A 13,952-nucleotide genomic window follows, 5' to 3' on the forward strand; every position below is an offset into this window, starting at 1 on the left:
TGTATTTCTGTGCACCCAGTTTGGTTTTAACACAAAGCTAAACAAAATATCAAATCGTTATTGCCTAATGGTCTTGCTTTAGTCCTTCACAAATGCTGTTCTCTCTTCCTGCAGCATTCTTTCGACACTGTCTCTCTCCTCAGTCTAGCCACCTGAATCCTACTTAACCTGAAGTTTTCACTTAGACATGATTTTGCTGGGATATCTTTTGTGATTCTACCAAACGGGTAATATGTTCACCCTTTTTATGTACTTCCACAGCATATTGAGCTTCCCACGCCATTTCTCAAATTGCATTCAAATTACTTTCCTTATATATCTGAAGTATTGATATGTGCTAGACAGTAAGCTCCCTGAGAACAGAAACCTCCTGTATTGATCACCATTGTGTCTCTAAAGCTGTGCATAGTACAGGGTACAATATAAATATTCAATTAATATTTTTTGAATTGAGGCTAATTAGGAAAAGAAAATGGCTAACTTTGGGATTCAATTCAACATAAAATCTAGAAAGAGAATTGTGTAAATCTAAACTATTAATTCAGCTCAGCATTTGAGAGCCTGCTATGAATTTTAAGCTATTAATTACACTCATTCTCTGTAATGAGGATTTGCAGTTCTGAAGAAAAGCTAAATGATGCCTTGTGAAAAAGATTCATTGCTCTGTAACTGTTTAATGAATAGTTTTATCACCAGCGAAATTATCAGCTTTGATATCTGGAATCAAATCTTAGACTATCCTGTCATCTCTTACAAACACACTCAGGAGCCTCCAGAAGTATTGTATTAACCTATTACATGGTTAATCTATTAACCATGAGATGTATGTTACTAAGTCATTATCTGTAAAACAAAATTCTACTGTTTTTGCTGTTTGCCTCATTTATTGATATTTGTCAACATTTTCTGAATTAAAATTTCAAGAACCACATTTGTATATGGTTCTTGAAAGAAAAAATGCAAGAGAAGGTGTTTTTTTATGCCTTTTAAAGCTTGTAATCAAATTAGGAACATTTTAAATACTAAAACTGATTTTTGGTAATTTAATTTGCCATTACTGTGGATTATTGCAGATTACCCTAGTAGACTGCAGCTTAACAGTCAAGGAAAAGATAAGTAGGAGAGAAAAAGTCAGGTGGTTTCAAGGATAAAAGGCTTCCCAAAGAAGATGAAGTTTACACTATGAGTAGTAGAAAATATACCCTCCATTGCAAGAAACAGAAAGTCCCACTCGGATACAAAAATAAAGGGAATTCATCAGCTCCTGTAACAAGAAACTTCAAAGGTAGATCTGGCTTCTGAAAAGAATTCATCCTGGGATACAAAATGTCATCAAGGATCTGGCTCCATTTGTTTGTAAGCTTTTGTGTCTGCTGCCCTCGGCACGTTGGCATCATATTCAGGCACCTCTCTTCTGGAAACAATAATGATTACAGAATTCCAAACTTCAAACACTCTTCTTACTCTCCAGAGGCTGAGTTATCCTGGGAGAATCTCTGAATGAATTACTGTGGCTAGTGGGTATGGAGTGCATATGCCCCGTCCCTGGCTCTGAGAGAGAAGTAAATTCCTCAGAAGATTCTGTATCTCAAATGAAAACCAGATGCTAATAGGAAGGGGAAAGGGGAAAATTGGCGCTGAGAAGGCAACCAATAAACATTGGCTGCACTTGGCTTTGAAGGAAGTGAAGAATACAGGCTTGTATTCTTGTATCTAACTTGTAAGTTTAGATTCCAGGCAGAAGGAGTGATGTGGCAATCAGTAAGAAAAAAATCATGGAGATGATTTTTAGCCAGAGTGTAAAGAAATAGTTACATATTGATGAATTATGTGATCGAAAACTTTTATATGGTCTTGAAGATTAGCTTAAAGATGCCAAGTTTAGAAGTTATATCATGGAATGGATACTCTAGTGTAAAATTTGCCCATTGAGACTAATCATTCTCCCCCTCCACCTGCTTTTCATGGATATAGCAGCCAGTAAAAGTTATTCCAAAGATATGAGAACAATTACCAAGACCCTTTTAGTTATGTATACAAAAAGCAATAGTCTTAGGGATGGCTGAAGTTACCTGAGTGCAGATGTTGTAGACTAGGAAATTAAGTATAGCTTTCTTGATATGCATTGTAACCATACTGGTAGTTTCATCTGCAATTTCTAAAACTCCTACTATGGAAAAACTGTCATGGAACTGATGTCCTCATGGCATAGCCATACACAGTTTGAGTTGTTGATGTTCACAGCTGGCAATATTTTTAAGACTGAATAGTTACAGAATTTGTTGATGTTAGGTTCTATATTCCAGTGTAATTATCTTCTTGAAATCAAATTAGAATATACTTCTGTGACAGGTAGAAGGGCTTTGGTTGAAAAGAATACACCGTCTCCCTATTATCTAAGGTGGTCTCCCGAAACAGGAAATAAGGTCTAAGGATATGTGTTACACCTTGTTGGGGGAAAACAAATATAAGTTTCTTGTTGTATTCTGTGATTGTTTTATTCCGGACTAGGAACTGTGCATAGTCAAAGTATTCCCACTGGTTAGGAGTAACCTGGTTTTTATCTCATTTTGACAGCATTGGAAATGGATGGGGAGAAGGCCTGATGAAAATTACTGAGGAAGCCTCTTAGCCTATGTGCTCTGAGAGTAGTGACACCCAGTAGTCCTTGTAAGTACTTCCCTGTTTGCACTTTACCTTCATTTTTACGCAAATCTTTAGTAAAAACTATGTATCTTAAATATATAGTTTCATCTCTGCTGAGCCATAGGAAATAAAAATGGGCGTATAGCTTATGCCAGGCCAGTGCTGAGAAGAAAACCAATAAACATTTAGGGATGATTCTGACTAATCCTTCAATGCCAGAGCAGTGGTCTAGCAATGGCCCCCAGTTGAGGACAGCTGTGAAAAATGGAGGCCTAGTCTTAGGAGGGTCAGCAGCAGCAATGGAGGCAGTGGGGCCACCTGGTGGAGACACTGGAGAGATTGAAATATTCCAGAGTATAATAAAACACGCAGAAATGTTACTGAGTAGAGAAACAAGGCTCTCTGAAGGGACATAAGTAATTGGGACATTCTGATGGGGATTATTAAACAAAAATATAATTTATATCATACTCAAAGGCTGGCAAGGTAAGGACATTTGGCTAATAATATTATAAGGAGCCAGGGTAATAATAGTATAAAAAACAGTACTGGAGGAGCATCATATAATACCATTAGTCATGTATAGGGTAGATCATAAGGCAGAATAAACTAAAGATCAGGGTGATCAGTGGAAGAGTGAATGAGAAATAAATACCGTTAATGGGTTTTAAATTCCTCTGTTTCAAAAGAATCTGCAAGCTTTAGGGTTGAATAAAAATGTGTTTTGTGTGTGGTGTGAGCCAGTGCTAGTTGAAAAGAAAATAGTTCAATCTGGAAAAGAAAAATAAATTAGAGAATAAGCTCTAAGATCTAGATCCCTTTTTCCATTTCTTGCCCACCACAGTTCAGTCTAGATCTGAAAGTCACACTAAGTCCCCCCTTCCAAGAACACTGGCATGATTCACCAACACCATGATTTAATTTGGTCTCTCTCTACCTAGAAGCAAAGTTTGATCAGAAAAACAAAACTGAATGTTTCCTTATGATGGCCATGTTTGTACTTCTTAAACTATGGAAGTAATTTTAGGAGACACATAGAGTATCCAACATCATTCCTCTTTCTTTCTTTCTCTTTCTTTCTTTCTTTTTATTTATTTGCTTTCTTTCTTTCTTTCTTTCCTTTCTTTCTTTCTCCTTCCTTCCTTCATTCCCTCCCTCCCTCCTTCCTCCCTCCCTCCCTCTCTCTGTCTCTCTCTCTCTCTTTCTTTCTTGAGACTTCTTTCTTTCTTGAGACAGGGTCTCACTCTGTCATCAGGATGGAGTGCAGTGGCGCAATCTTGGCTCACTGTAACCTATGCCCCCAGGCCCAAGCAACTCTCGTGCCTCAGCCTCCCGAGTAGCTGGGACTATAGTCACATGCCACCATGCCCAGCTAATTTTTGTATTTTCAGTAGAGATGGGGTTTTTCCATGTTGCCCAGGATGGTCTCAAACTCCTGGCCTCAAGTGATCCACCCACTTCGTCCTCCCAAAGTGCTCCAACATCATTTCTATCCCCAGTTGTATTTTAATGGGTATGATGAATTTGGGAATAATAAATTATATTTCTAAATGTCAAGTTATATCTGTTTCTCTTAATAGGAAACAAAAACCTAAATAAAACAGTTTATATTTCCCATGGAATAATTGTATTAGACCCTGAAGGGTTTTTTAAACATTAAATTAATTAAAACTTAATTTCCAAATTGAAATATAAAATTTTATGTATTTATCATGTACAACATGATGCTTTGAAATATATGTACAGTGTGGAATGACTAAATTAGCAAATTAACATGTGTTACCTCACATACTTATCATTTTATAGTGAGAACACTAAACGTCCACTCTCTTAGTGTATTTCAAGAATAAAATCTTTTACCTATAGTCACCATGTTGTACAATGTATCTCTTGGACTTATTCCTCCTATCTGACTAAAATCTGTACACTTGGAACAATACCTCTCGAACCCCTTCCTCCACCCCAACTACTCTAGCTCCTCATAATCACCATTCTACTCTCTATTTCTATGAGATCAACTTTTCAAGATTCCACATATGGAGATATATTAGTCTGTCTTCATAATGCTATAAAGAACTGCCCAAGATTGGGTAATTTGTAAAGGAAAGAGGTTTAAGTGACTCACAGTTCAGCATGGCTGGGGAGGCCTCAGGAAACTTACAATCATGGTGGAAAACAAAGGGGAAGCAAGGCACCTTCTTCACAGGGTGGCAGGAGGGAGCAGTACCAAGTGAAGTGGGAAGAGCCCCTTCCCTTATAAAACCATCAGGTCTCATGAGAACTCACTCACTATCATGAGAACAGCATGGGGGGAAACCACTTCTATGATTCAGTTACCCCCACCTGGTGTCTCCCTTGACATATTGGGAATATGACTATTACAATTCAAGATGAGAATTGGATGGGAGTACAAAGCCTAACCATATCAGGAAATCATGCAGTTTATCTCTCTGTACTTTGCTTATTTCACTCAACATAATTTTAATATGTGTGTTAAGTGTGTCTTAAGTGTTTTTTATTAAGTACAGTGCTGAACCAGAGGGAGAATTAAAGATTTAGGTGGCCTTGCTATGACAAGATGACAGAAATTTGATGTGTGGTGTTAGCTAAGGTTTAATATTACCAAATACTTTTGACAAATTTTGAATTACTGGTTAATTTACAGCTGCCCATGTGCTTTTGATTTGTGGTGTTAGCTAAGGTTTAATATTACCAAATACTTTTGACAAATTTTGAATTACTGGTTAATTTACAGCTGCCCATGTGCTTCATTAGCTAGAGAATATTTAGCTCCAATTTCAGAGATCATTTTCAGTTTTAGTAATTATAATCCCTCTATGATTTAATTTTTATCATTTGTCTGTGGGTCCATGACACAGAAAAATGGACAAAATATTGTGTGCAATTATAGTAAAGTGACTTTTAAATAATGTAAAACACAGTGGAAAATTAATACATTTTCAAATAGGAGAAATCCTTGTGTTACTATTATAAGAGTTTTGTTTTTTTAATTAGCCTAAAGTCATTAAGAATCTTAGATAACATTATCTTTTCAAATACTACTTCTTTAGAAGAATTCAAATTATTTTTGCTAAATATCTTTATTAAAGATCTAATCTTAAAGTATTTAAGTTGCTAAGTGATGGTAGATAAGTTGGTGGTTTCCTATTTTCTCTAATGCTAAAGTTAAGGATGATAAAAGATATTTCAAAGTACTTTAAATTGTGCAGGAACATTTTTTTGAACAGCTTGACAATATTGTATATTCATAAAATAGCTCTTTAAAAAACGAATTTGAATATTTATTTTGCTAACAACTTTTGTGACTTATATTTGGGAAATGTTTGGAAAATTCAATAAAAGCAAACATTATTATAAACAAGTTTCACATAAAACTTGGTAGCATAATTATATTATCAGAGGTAAAGTTTTTCTCCTTTCTCTTTTTCCTTCTCTCCTCCTCTTATTAATGGAAATAACTCCATTTGGATTGAGAAATAAAAATGTCAGTCTACTACAACATTGTAGTGTTGAGTTATCTTAGATATATGAGTTTTTTAGCTCTTGCCATGTGCAAATGAAGAGAAAAGCATGGATGATAATTTTCTTGAGGGCATGGTGCCTGTCTTTTATTTATTATATTCTCTGTGCTAACATAGTAGAGCATAATAGTCACTTCTGTTATGAATTCCAGTAAAATAACCATATAAATATAACCCCAAACCTCACTTCTGATTGCTGGTTTAAACTTAAGACAAGGTTTAGGCTGGGCATGGTGACTCACGCCTATAATCCCAGAACTTTGGGAGGCCATGGCGGGTGGATTATGAGGTCAGGAGATCAAGACCATCCTGGCTAACATGGTGAAACCCCATCTCAACTAAAAATACAAAAAAAAAAAAAAAAGGTTTAGAATTTCAGGATTCCTTGACTCCTTTTATAATATTAGTTAATTTCATAGTATTTTTCTTGATCATTCAGGTTAGTGATCATGTCCATTATTTTTCATTGTTTTCTGTTAATACTTTATGTCTTTTCTAATATAACCATGCAGTTTCCTGGACTTAGCATCTGGAAATAAATTTCAAAATTTTGAAGTGATTTTCCACCATTTTTTAAAGCAAAATATTAAAGTCGACTTTTAAGTAGAGTTTAATTTCTTTCTGTGACAGAAGACCACTTAAATTATCCTAAGACAATGGATGTGAACAGGCACTTTTCAAAAGAAGACATACATGCAGCCAACAATCAAATGAAAAAAGCTCTACATTACCGATCATTAGAGAAATGCAAATCAAAACCACAGTGAGCACCATCCACACCAGTCAGAATGGCTACTATTAAAAAGTCAAAGAGATTGCAAAGAAAAAGGAATGCTTATACACTGTTGGTCAGAGTGTAAATTAGTTAACCACTGTGGAAGACATTGTGGTGATTCTTCAAAGACCTAAAAACAGAAATACCATTCAACCCAGCAATCCCATTACTGGGTATCTATCAAAATCAATATACATTTTTCTATTATAAAGACACCTGCATATGTATGTTCATCGTAGTACTATTTGCAATAGCAAAGACATACAATCAACCTAAATGCCCATCAGTGATAAACTGGATAAAGAAAATATGGTACATATACCATGGAATACTATGCAGCCATAAAAAATGAATATGATTATGTCTTTTGCAGGAACATGGGTGGAGCTAGAGGCCATTATTCTTAGCAAACTAATGCAGGAAAAGAAAACCAAATGCACCATATTCTCACATATAAGTGGGAGCTAAATTATGATTACACATGGACACAGAGGGGAACAACACTCACTGAGGCCTATTGAAGGGTTGAGGGTAGGAGGAAGGAGAGGATCAGGAAAAATAACTAATGGGTACTAGGCTTAATACCTGGGTGACGAAATAATCTGCACAACAAAGCCCCATGAAGCAAGTTTACCTGTGTAATAAGCCTGCACATGTGCCCCTGAACATAAAATAAAAGTTTAGAAAATGTCCTGAGAATATATTATTAAAAATGTTATTTGAATATCACATCTTCTTGTATAATGATTATGGATGAAAAAGTAGGCAAGACTTTTTACCACTAGCTTTGGATGGCTTAGAGGAGAAAGTGAGAGTTGAACTGTCTTGTTGATTCCCTAAAGTGAGATAAGTTCTTTCTATATGAAGTTCCTAAACATCATGGCTGATGTTAGCTTTCCTAATGGACTTTAATGAGATTTTCATGAAAGTTTTTATGTTCCTAAGTTTCATATGATTTCATATGAAAGCATGATTGTTTAGATATAAACTAATTTCCATAGGTATATGATAATAGATAAGTTATTTTCCAAAGCCTATTTTGTTTATTCCTTTGCTGGAACAAACACCCAGGCAATGAGTCAACACAACCAATAAGAATGTTCTCTTTTTCCTTATAATTTTTAAATGAAAATATTTATAATAAGGAACAATTTGGAAAAATTCAGCTCATAAGCTAATAGAAGTTGACATATCCATCACTTGCCTTATATGAAACCAGTTTTTCAAAAGTCTATGAAGTTTTGGCAAATATTTGACAATTGGGATGCATGGTTGATTATCTCATTCCACATTAAATATTATAAATATTTCCACCTTTTAAAATTTTGTTTCAAATATTATTGCTTGCAATTTATTTGGAAGGCAGGAACATCTATATGCTTTGACTTTAAGGGTTGTCAAGTTATGTTCATTTTTACTTCAACAGCTGGAAATTCCTAGCGCAAGGAAGGTAAAGACTGGCAAATATCCCCCTCAGAACTAGCATAAATGCAAACGTGGTTATTTTGTAAGGCCCTCCTGACACCAGGGCTGTCAAGTAATACTTGGCGTTCAACTTTGGGGCTACTAATATTGAAAACATTTAAACAACATGAAAGTCTCTGAAAGCCTTATAATTGTAAATGCTGAAGGAGGGACAGTTTCCATCATTCAAAATCAGGAGTGTTAACATCACAGTCAATATAATTATAAATATGAGATTTGTGGAGATCTTATTTATGAGAGCAAGGTCACAAAATCAAAGATTGAAAATTCTGCTATGAAAAGTTGAGAGTCATCTGAATTCCCTTTATCCAAGCAATAGCTAAAATACATACTCCAAAAGACTCCCTTACATTTTTATTAACTTTTAAAATTGGCAATGTAGATAAAACATTGAGAGATTATGATGTGAATTATAAAAATTAGCTGCATTGTGTCAAGTCATAATATCTTGAGGATAAAGAAGATGACAAAGTTATAATAGCAAACAGGTGTTATGTAAGACTTTTATGTATATTATTCATTGAAAAAGGATATGCTTTTTCTAAGGGGATAAAAATTATGTAAAAATATAATATTTCTTTATTTTATCTATGCTGAATAGCACCCCAGGCCTTCCCACAACTTATTTTAATGGATTGAATTTCTGTAGCTCTTGAAATCTCTGAAATAGCATTTTGATATGCTGAGGACAATCATTATTTCTTGGTTGATGTGGTAGAAAAATAAGTTTCAAGTTTAGATTTTGTTGGTTCATATCCTATGTTGATAATATCGCATAAGGTGGCCAAGACAGAAATAGGAAGAAAATATATGATCAAACCTGTAAAGGCTGCTGATAGGATATGCCTGTGTTTTGAGATAGTGCTTTAGATCCTGTTGGTGGGTGCGTGGTTACGGTTATGGAGAGGGTATTGCTCTACACATTAGGTAAAGTAATTTCTATTTGGAGTACAAATTCTAATTACTTACAAAATGGAGAGCACAAATAAACATGAGCTGGAGCCATAATTCCAATAGAACAGGCTATTTATCTAATTGTTTGAGAAATTAGATAAATGCAGGAAACAGCAAATGTGTTAGACTTCTAGTAGCTTCTCCCAATAAGTGCTCTTTTCAGACAAAAAAGTTTGCTATAAATTCTAACCACCTCACATTCTTTATGCTTCCTTCAATATATTGTGTACTTTCATGCTTTCTTGCTGTTCCATCTGCCTAAAATGCATCTTTTTCTGTATTTATTTAATAATCACTTACATATATTTCAAATAGGTTTTTCTTAAATAGTCATCCTCAATCCAGCCCCAGGCAAAATTAACCACAGATCTCTAATTGTTTGGTTATTATAAAATTATTTCCATATGACTGTGTTTCCACTTTTAGATTATATTTTTCACAAGGACAAGACCATGACATTTTCTACTATCTCCATACCCTCTCTTAAATATTTATTGAATTGAATAAAATAACTTAATGTTTAATAGTTTCGTATTACTTTGTAACTCTCACACACACATTGTTAATTTATTTCTGTGCATTGCTTGATATTCACAGAGTTTTAATATCTTCTCTATAGCAAATTTCATACTGTTTTCAATGTTCAGTTACACTTTTTTATTTTTGAATTCTTCCTAGATTTTGCTTCCGGCTTTTGTCCTTGAACTTCAAAATATAAGAGGAAGACTTTTATTTGATAATCCATTCAAAAGAAAAGTCTTTCATACTGAAAGCCTACAAAAGTTTTTGTATTAGTAGGTACTCCGTATTTTAACAGAAATTCAACATTAAGAAAGATTATTTTTCTCTCTTTTTTGTATATTTGTACACCACAAAATGGATGGCATATATGACACGTTTCCACTGTTTCATACGTTCATGATCTAATCTTGGCTGTAGTCCCAAAATCTGTTTGTCAGCAGCCTGCTGCTTAAATCTAATGCCCTTTTCTCCCATTCATCTTAGTTGAGATAGAATTATTGACAGAAATGATTTCTAGAGGGAAATTAAGAATGATAATTAATGTGGTGCCCCTTACAGTTACTAAATGGCATGTCTGTCTCTATTTGTGTTGGGGGAGGTGTAGTAACTTCATCCACTTTAAATGAATCAGTATAAAATTTGGCACCAAGACATACAACTCAGAGACCTTATTAAATACAAGGATGATGCTACATTACATTTAAGCAGTACCTGTTGAAAATTAACACCTAATAGGGTGCAATTGCTTCACAGTTTCCTCAAGAGGAAATCTGCCTTATCTCTTTAATTCAATTCATTTTGCTTTGAATAATTTCATGTATATTATTCAGCTTCTGGCTCTAAACAGTGGCAGAAGTATTTATTCGTTAGAAAGTAAGTGTCTTGGTTGTTGAGCAATCCTCTTACACACCAGACACATTTTCCCCTGCTATAGACTTTTGCTTCAAATACCTACTTGCATTTTATTTTGTGGATATTTCACATAATTAATTATTTAGCATCAAATTGATCAGCTTGGAATAAAGGACTAAATATAAGCAAATATATTTATATTTTAAATTAATTTTAATTTTTATTTTGCATTGATATGGTTTGTATCTCTTGTCCATTTGTAATCCCCAGTGTTAGAGATGGGAGGTGATTGGATCATGGGGACAGATTGCTCAAGAATGGTTTAGTATCATCACCTTAGTGCCATCCTCACCGGTGAGTGAGTTATGAGATCTGGTGATATAAAAGTGTGTAGCACCTCCCCTCTCTCTCTTGCTTCTGCTTGGACTGTGTGATGTGCCTGTTCCTTCTTCACCTGCTGCCATGATTGTAAGTTTCCTGAGGCCTTCCCAGAAAGCCTAACAGAAACCAGCATCATGATTCCTGTACAGCCTGCAGAACTATAAGCCAATGAAACCTCTTTTCTTTGAAAATTACCTAGTCTCAGGTGTTTCTTTATAGCAATGAAAGAATGGCCTAATACAGATATAATTTACACACATTGTTTAAATGGTCAAATAGCATTCCAAGGTTTCACTCTTTCCTCCTAAATTCCCATCCCCAGGGCTGATGTTTGGTGGGTGTATCCTGGAGCAGTCTTGCTGATTGTTTATGGACAGAGACTATTGGATTAGTTGGCATATATGTAAATTATTGGTTGTTAAATATTTTAATATTCAGCCTTATTCATCCCCCTCCCTCGTTCTCATTCCAAGGGAACTTCTATGAAGAATTAGAGATACATGATGGATGAAAAGGAAAAATGAGGCCATTATTATTCCAGAAAAATGGCAAAATGCTATACAAGAATGGAAATACATTTTCAATAAACTTGTTTTAGCAAGTAACATTATTTATATAGTCATGACAGTATTAAAACTGAATATTGATTTACCTCAGAGCCATGATATAACTATATTGGGAAGGACACAAGAAAAGAAAACGGTGTGGTCATGGTATTAAAAGTGGTTAGATGACATAAAAGGCAAATAATTGATAGTGTCTAAAATTGATCAAGCAGCCATATAAACAGATTGCTTAGAAATATGAAAGTACATAGCAGAAGAAACAGCTAAAGAATTTATTTCCTCTCTGCTCAGTTAAAAATACACTTTTTAATTCTTTTAGTGATAACACTAGAAATCAAAATTTGCATACTCAATTCACTAAGTCCAAACATACTCAATACTTTTGTCTTTCTCTCAGACAATATTAGTACTGCAGATCATTTTATTTCCACTTAATGCCCCTTTCTAGACTTACATGTTATTGATTTATATACTTTAATCTTAATATTTAACTATAAAACATATTATTGTTTTATATGACCATTCTTCATTTTTCACTTGCCTTTCTCTCCATTCCTAGGATTACCATCCTTCTGCCTAAAGTACCTGCTTTACAATTGCTTTTTATGAGACAAGGTATGCCTTAGCTTGGGTGAAAGATAGTGTTTGTGCTGGGCACTGGTAATCTTTTATGCAGAAGAAATCTTACAAGGCAGCATTTTAAAATAAAACATAAAGAAGTAGAGCTTTCCTGATTGATTTGAGTTAGGAACCTAAAATCCTGTTTAGGCTTTGATTTACTCATTTGTAAATTGAAGCTACAGCACAAAATGGCCATTTTTTCTCATCTACAATTTTCAATTCTTCAGCTATCTAAGATCTCTTCACTCTTCAGTATGATCTATCAATTTACCATTATCTACAAATTGAATGACCTTCTATTTCTTTCATTCATATATAACTCCTTTATTTATTATCTTCCCAAATAAATAGCCACAGAGTAAAAAAGGGAAGGAAGCATAATGCCATATCATGGATGTAAAATGTTGCCAGTGACTTCTCTCCTTATTTCAGACTGTTGGTACTTTTAGTGGTGATGGTGAAGCTAGTTTCTTACAGCTTCTGTTTCTCACTGGAGCCCAAGGTTTTGGAGGACTCACATAGCAGGCTTCATGCAATACTATTGTGTCCCTAAACCCCAGGGGACAGCACTAATATTGTTTTCTAGGTGAATAGTGCCCTGTGGAACTCCAGGAACTTCAAAACATTTATATCCAGGCTTTTGCTACATTTTGATTAATAACCCTTAACACTGTGCAACATGGCACCCTAGTCCCGAGTGAGAATCCACCTGCCCAGAGGTAAAGTCCTGCACAAATTCTTTTTTCTCTTTAAATGACAAAAAGAACAAAGGAAAGATGGTAAACAAGACACAGGGAAAGAGAAATGAAAGTTGTTTTGCTTTGTTTTTATTTTTTGCTTCGTTTTGTTTTTAAAGATGGAGTCTTTCTATGTTTCCCAGACTAGTCTTGAACTCCAGCTTCCCGAGTAGCTGGGACTCCAAGGGCATGTCATCATCAAACAAGCTCAGTCAAGTTTTGACTCCTGGTTATAGTTCCAGTCATGAGAGCAGACTTTAGGAAATCACAAGATGCAAGCTCAATTAATAGCACGGTACTCTCCTAAAATCATTAGAGCAGCAGCCATAACAATGGGGATGTATTGCCTGCTGCAGCTGTTTTATTTCTGGAAGCTCACTTCACTCCCAAATGGAAAAAAAATACAACACAATTACTTGACTTTCCTTTCCATTTCCTGTCTAAAAATTTTTCTTTTGCTTTGCTGAAGGAAAAAAAAAAAACCAGCATTGATTGATACAGCTGTATGTTCACAGTAGGTGATGCAACTGAGCTATTTTCACTAATAATACATGCATCCACTGAAGGGGTATTTTTTGAAGGAAGAAAAGGCATTTTCACAATCAATCAAATCCTGTTTCAATTTTTTCCTATGTAGTAAAGTTAGAATAACAGATATCCTGAAAAACTATGTAAATGACATCCTTTTTTTTCCATTTGTCTACCCATAGATTTCTTCAGAAGTGTGGGCTCTCAGGAATAAATAAGACAACTATGTCATTGGGTTGACTCCATTTTTTCTTTTAAAATTTTTGATTATCTCTCTATAGAAAGAAAAGAAATAATTTGATGTGATTTATTATAAGGAAAAGTAACTTTCAAAATCTTCCAA

At 34.7% G+C, this 13,952-nt stretch overlaps 1 long non-coding RNA gene across 2 annotated transcripts in view; it reads left to right on the plus strand.

Moving 5' to 3' along the window:
* LOC134808280 (uncharacterized) overlaps positions 1–13,952 on the plus strand; it is a 206,151-nt gene that overhangs the window by 124,853 nt on the left and 67,346 nt on the right. Inside the window, exons 5-6 of one of the 2 annotated variants that reach the window (XR_010150895.1) lie at positions 2,578–2,670; positions 6,819–6,951. This is a non-coding gene — a long non-coding RNA (uncharacterized LOC134808280). The remainder of the gene's footprint in view (positions 1–2,577; positions 2,671–6,818; positions 6,952–13,952) is intronic. The other variant, XR_010150896.1, reaches the window with a different exon arrangement.

This window comes from Pan troglodytes, chromosome 15 (genome assembly GCF_028858775.2).
Source record: "Pan troglodytes isolate AG18354 chromosome 15, NHGRI_mPanTro3-v2.0_pri, whole genome shotgun sequence".
Classification (NCBI taxonomy): Eukaryota; Metazoa; Chordata; class Mammalia; order Primates; family Hominidae; genus Pan; species Pan troglodytes.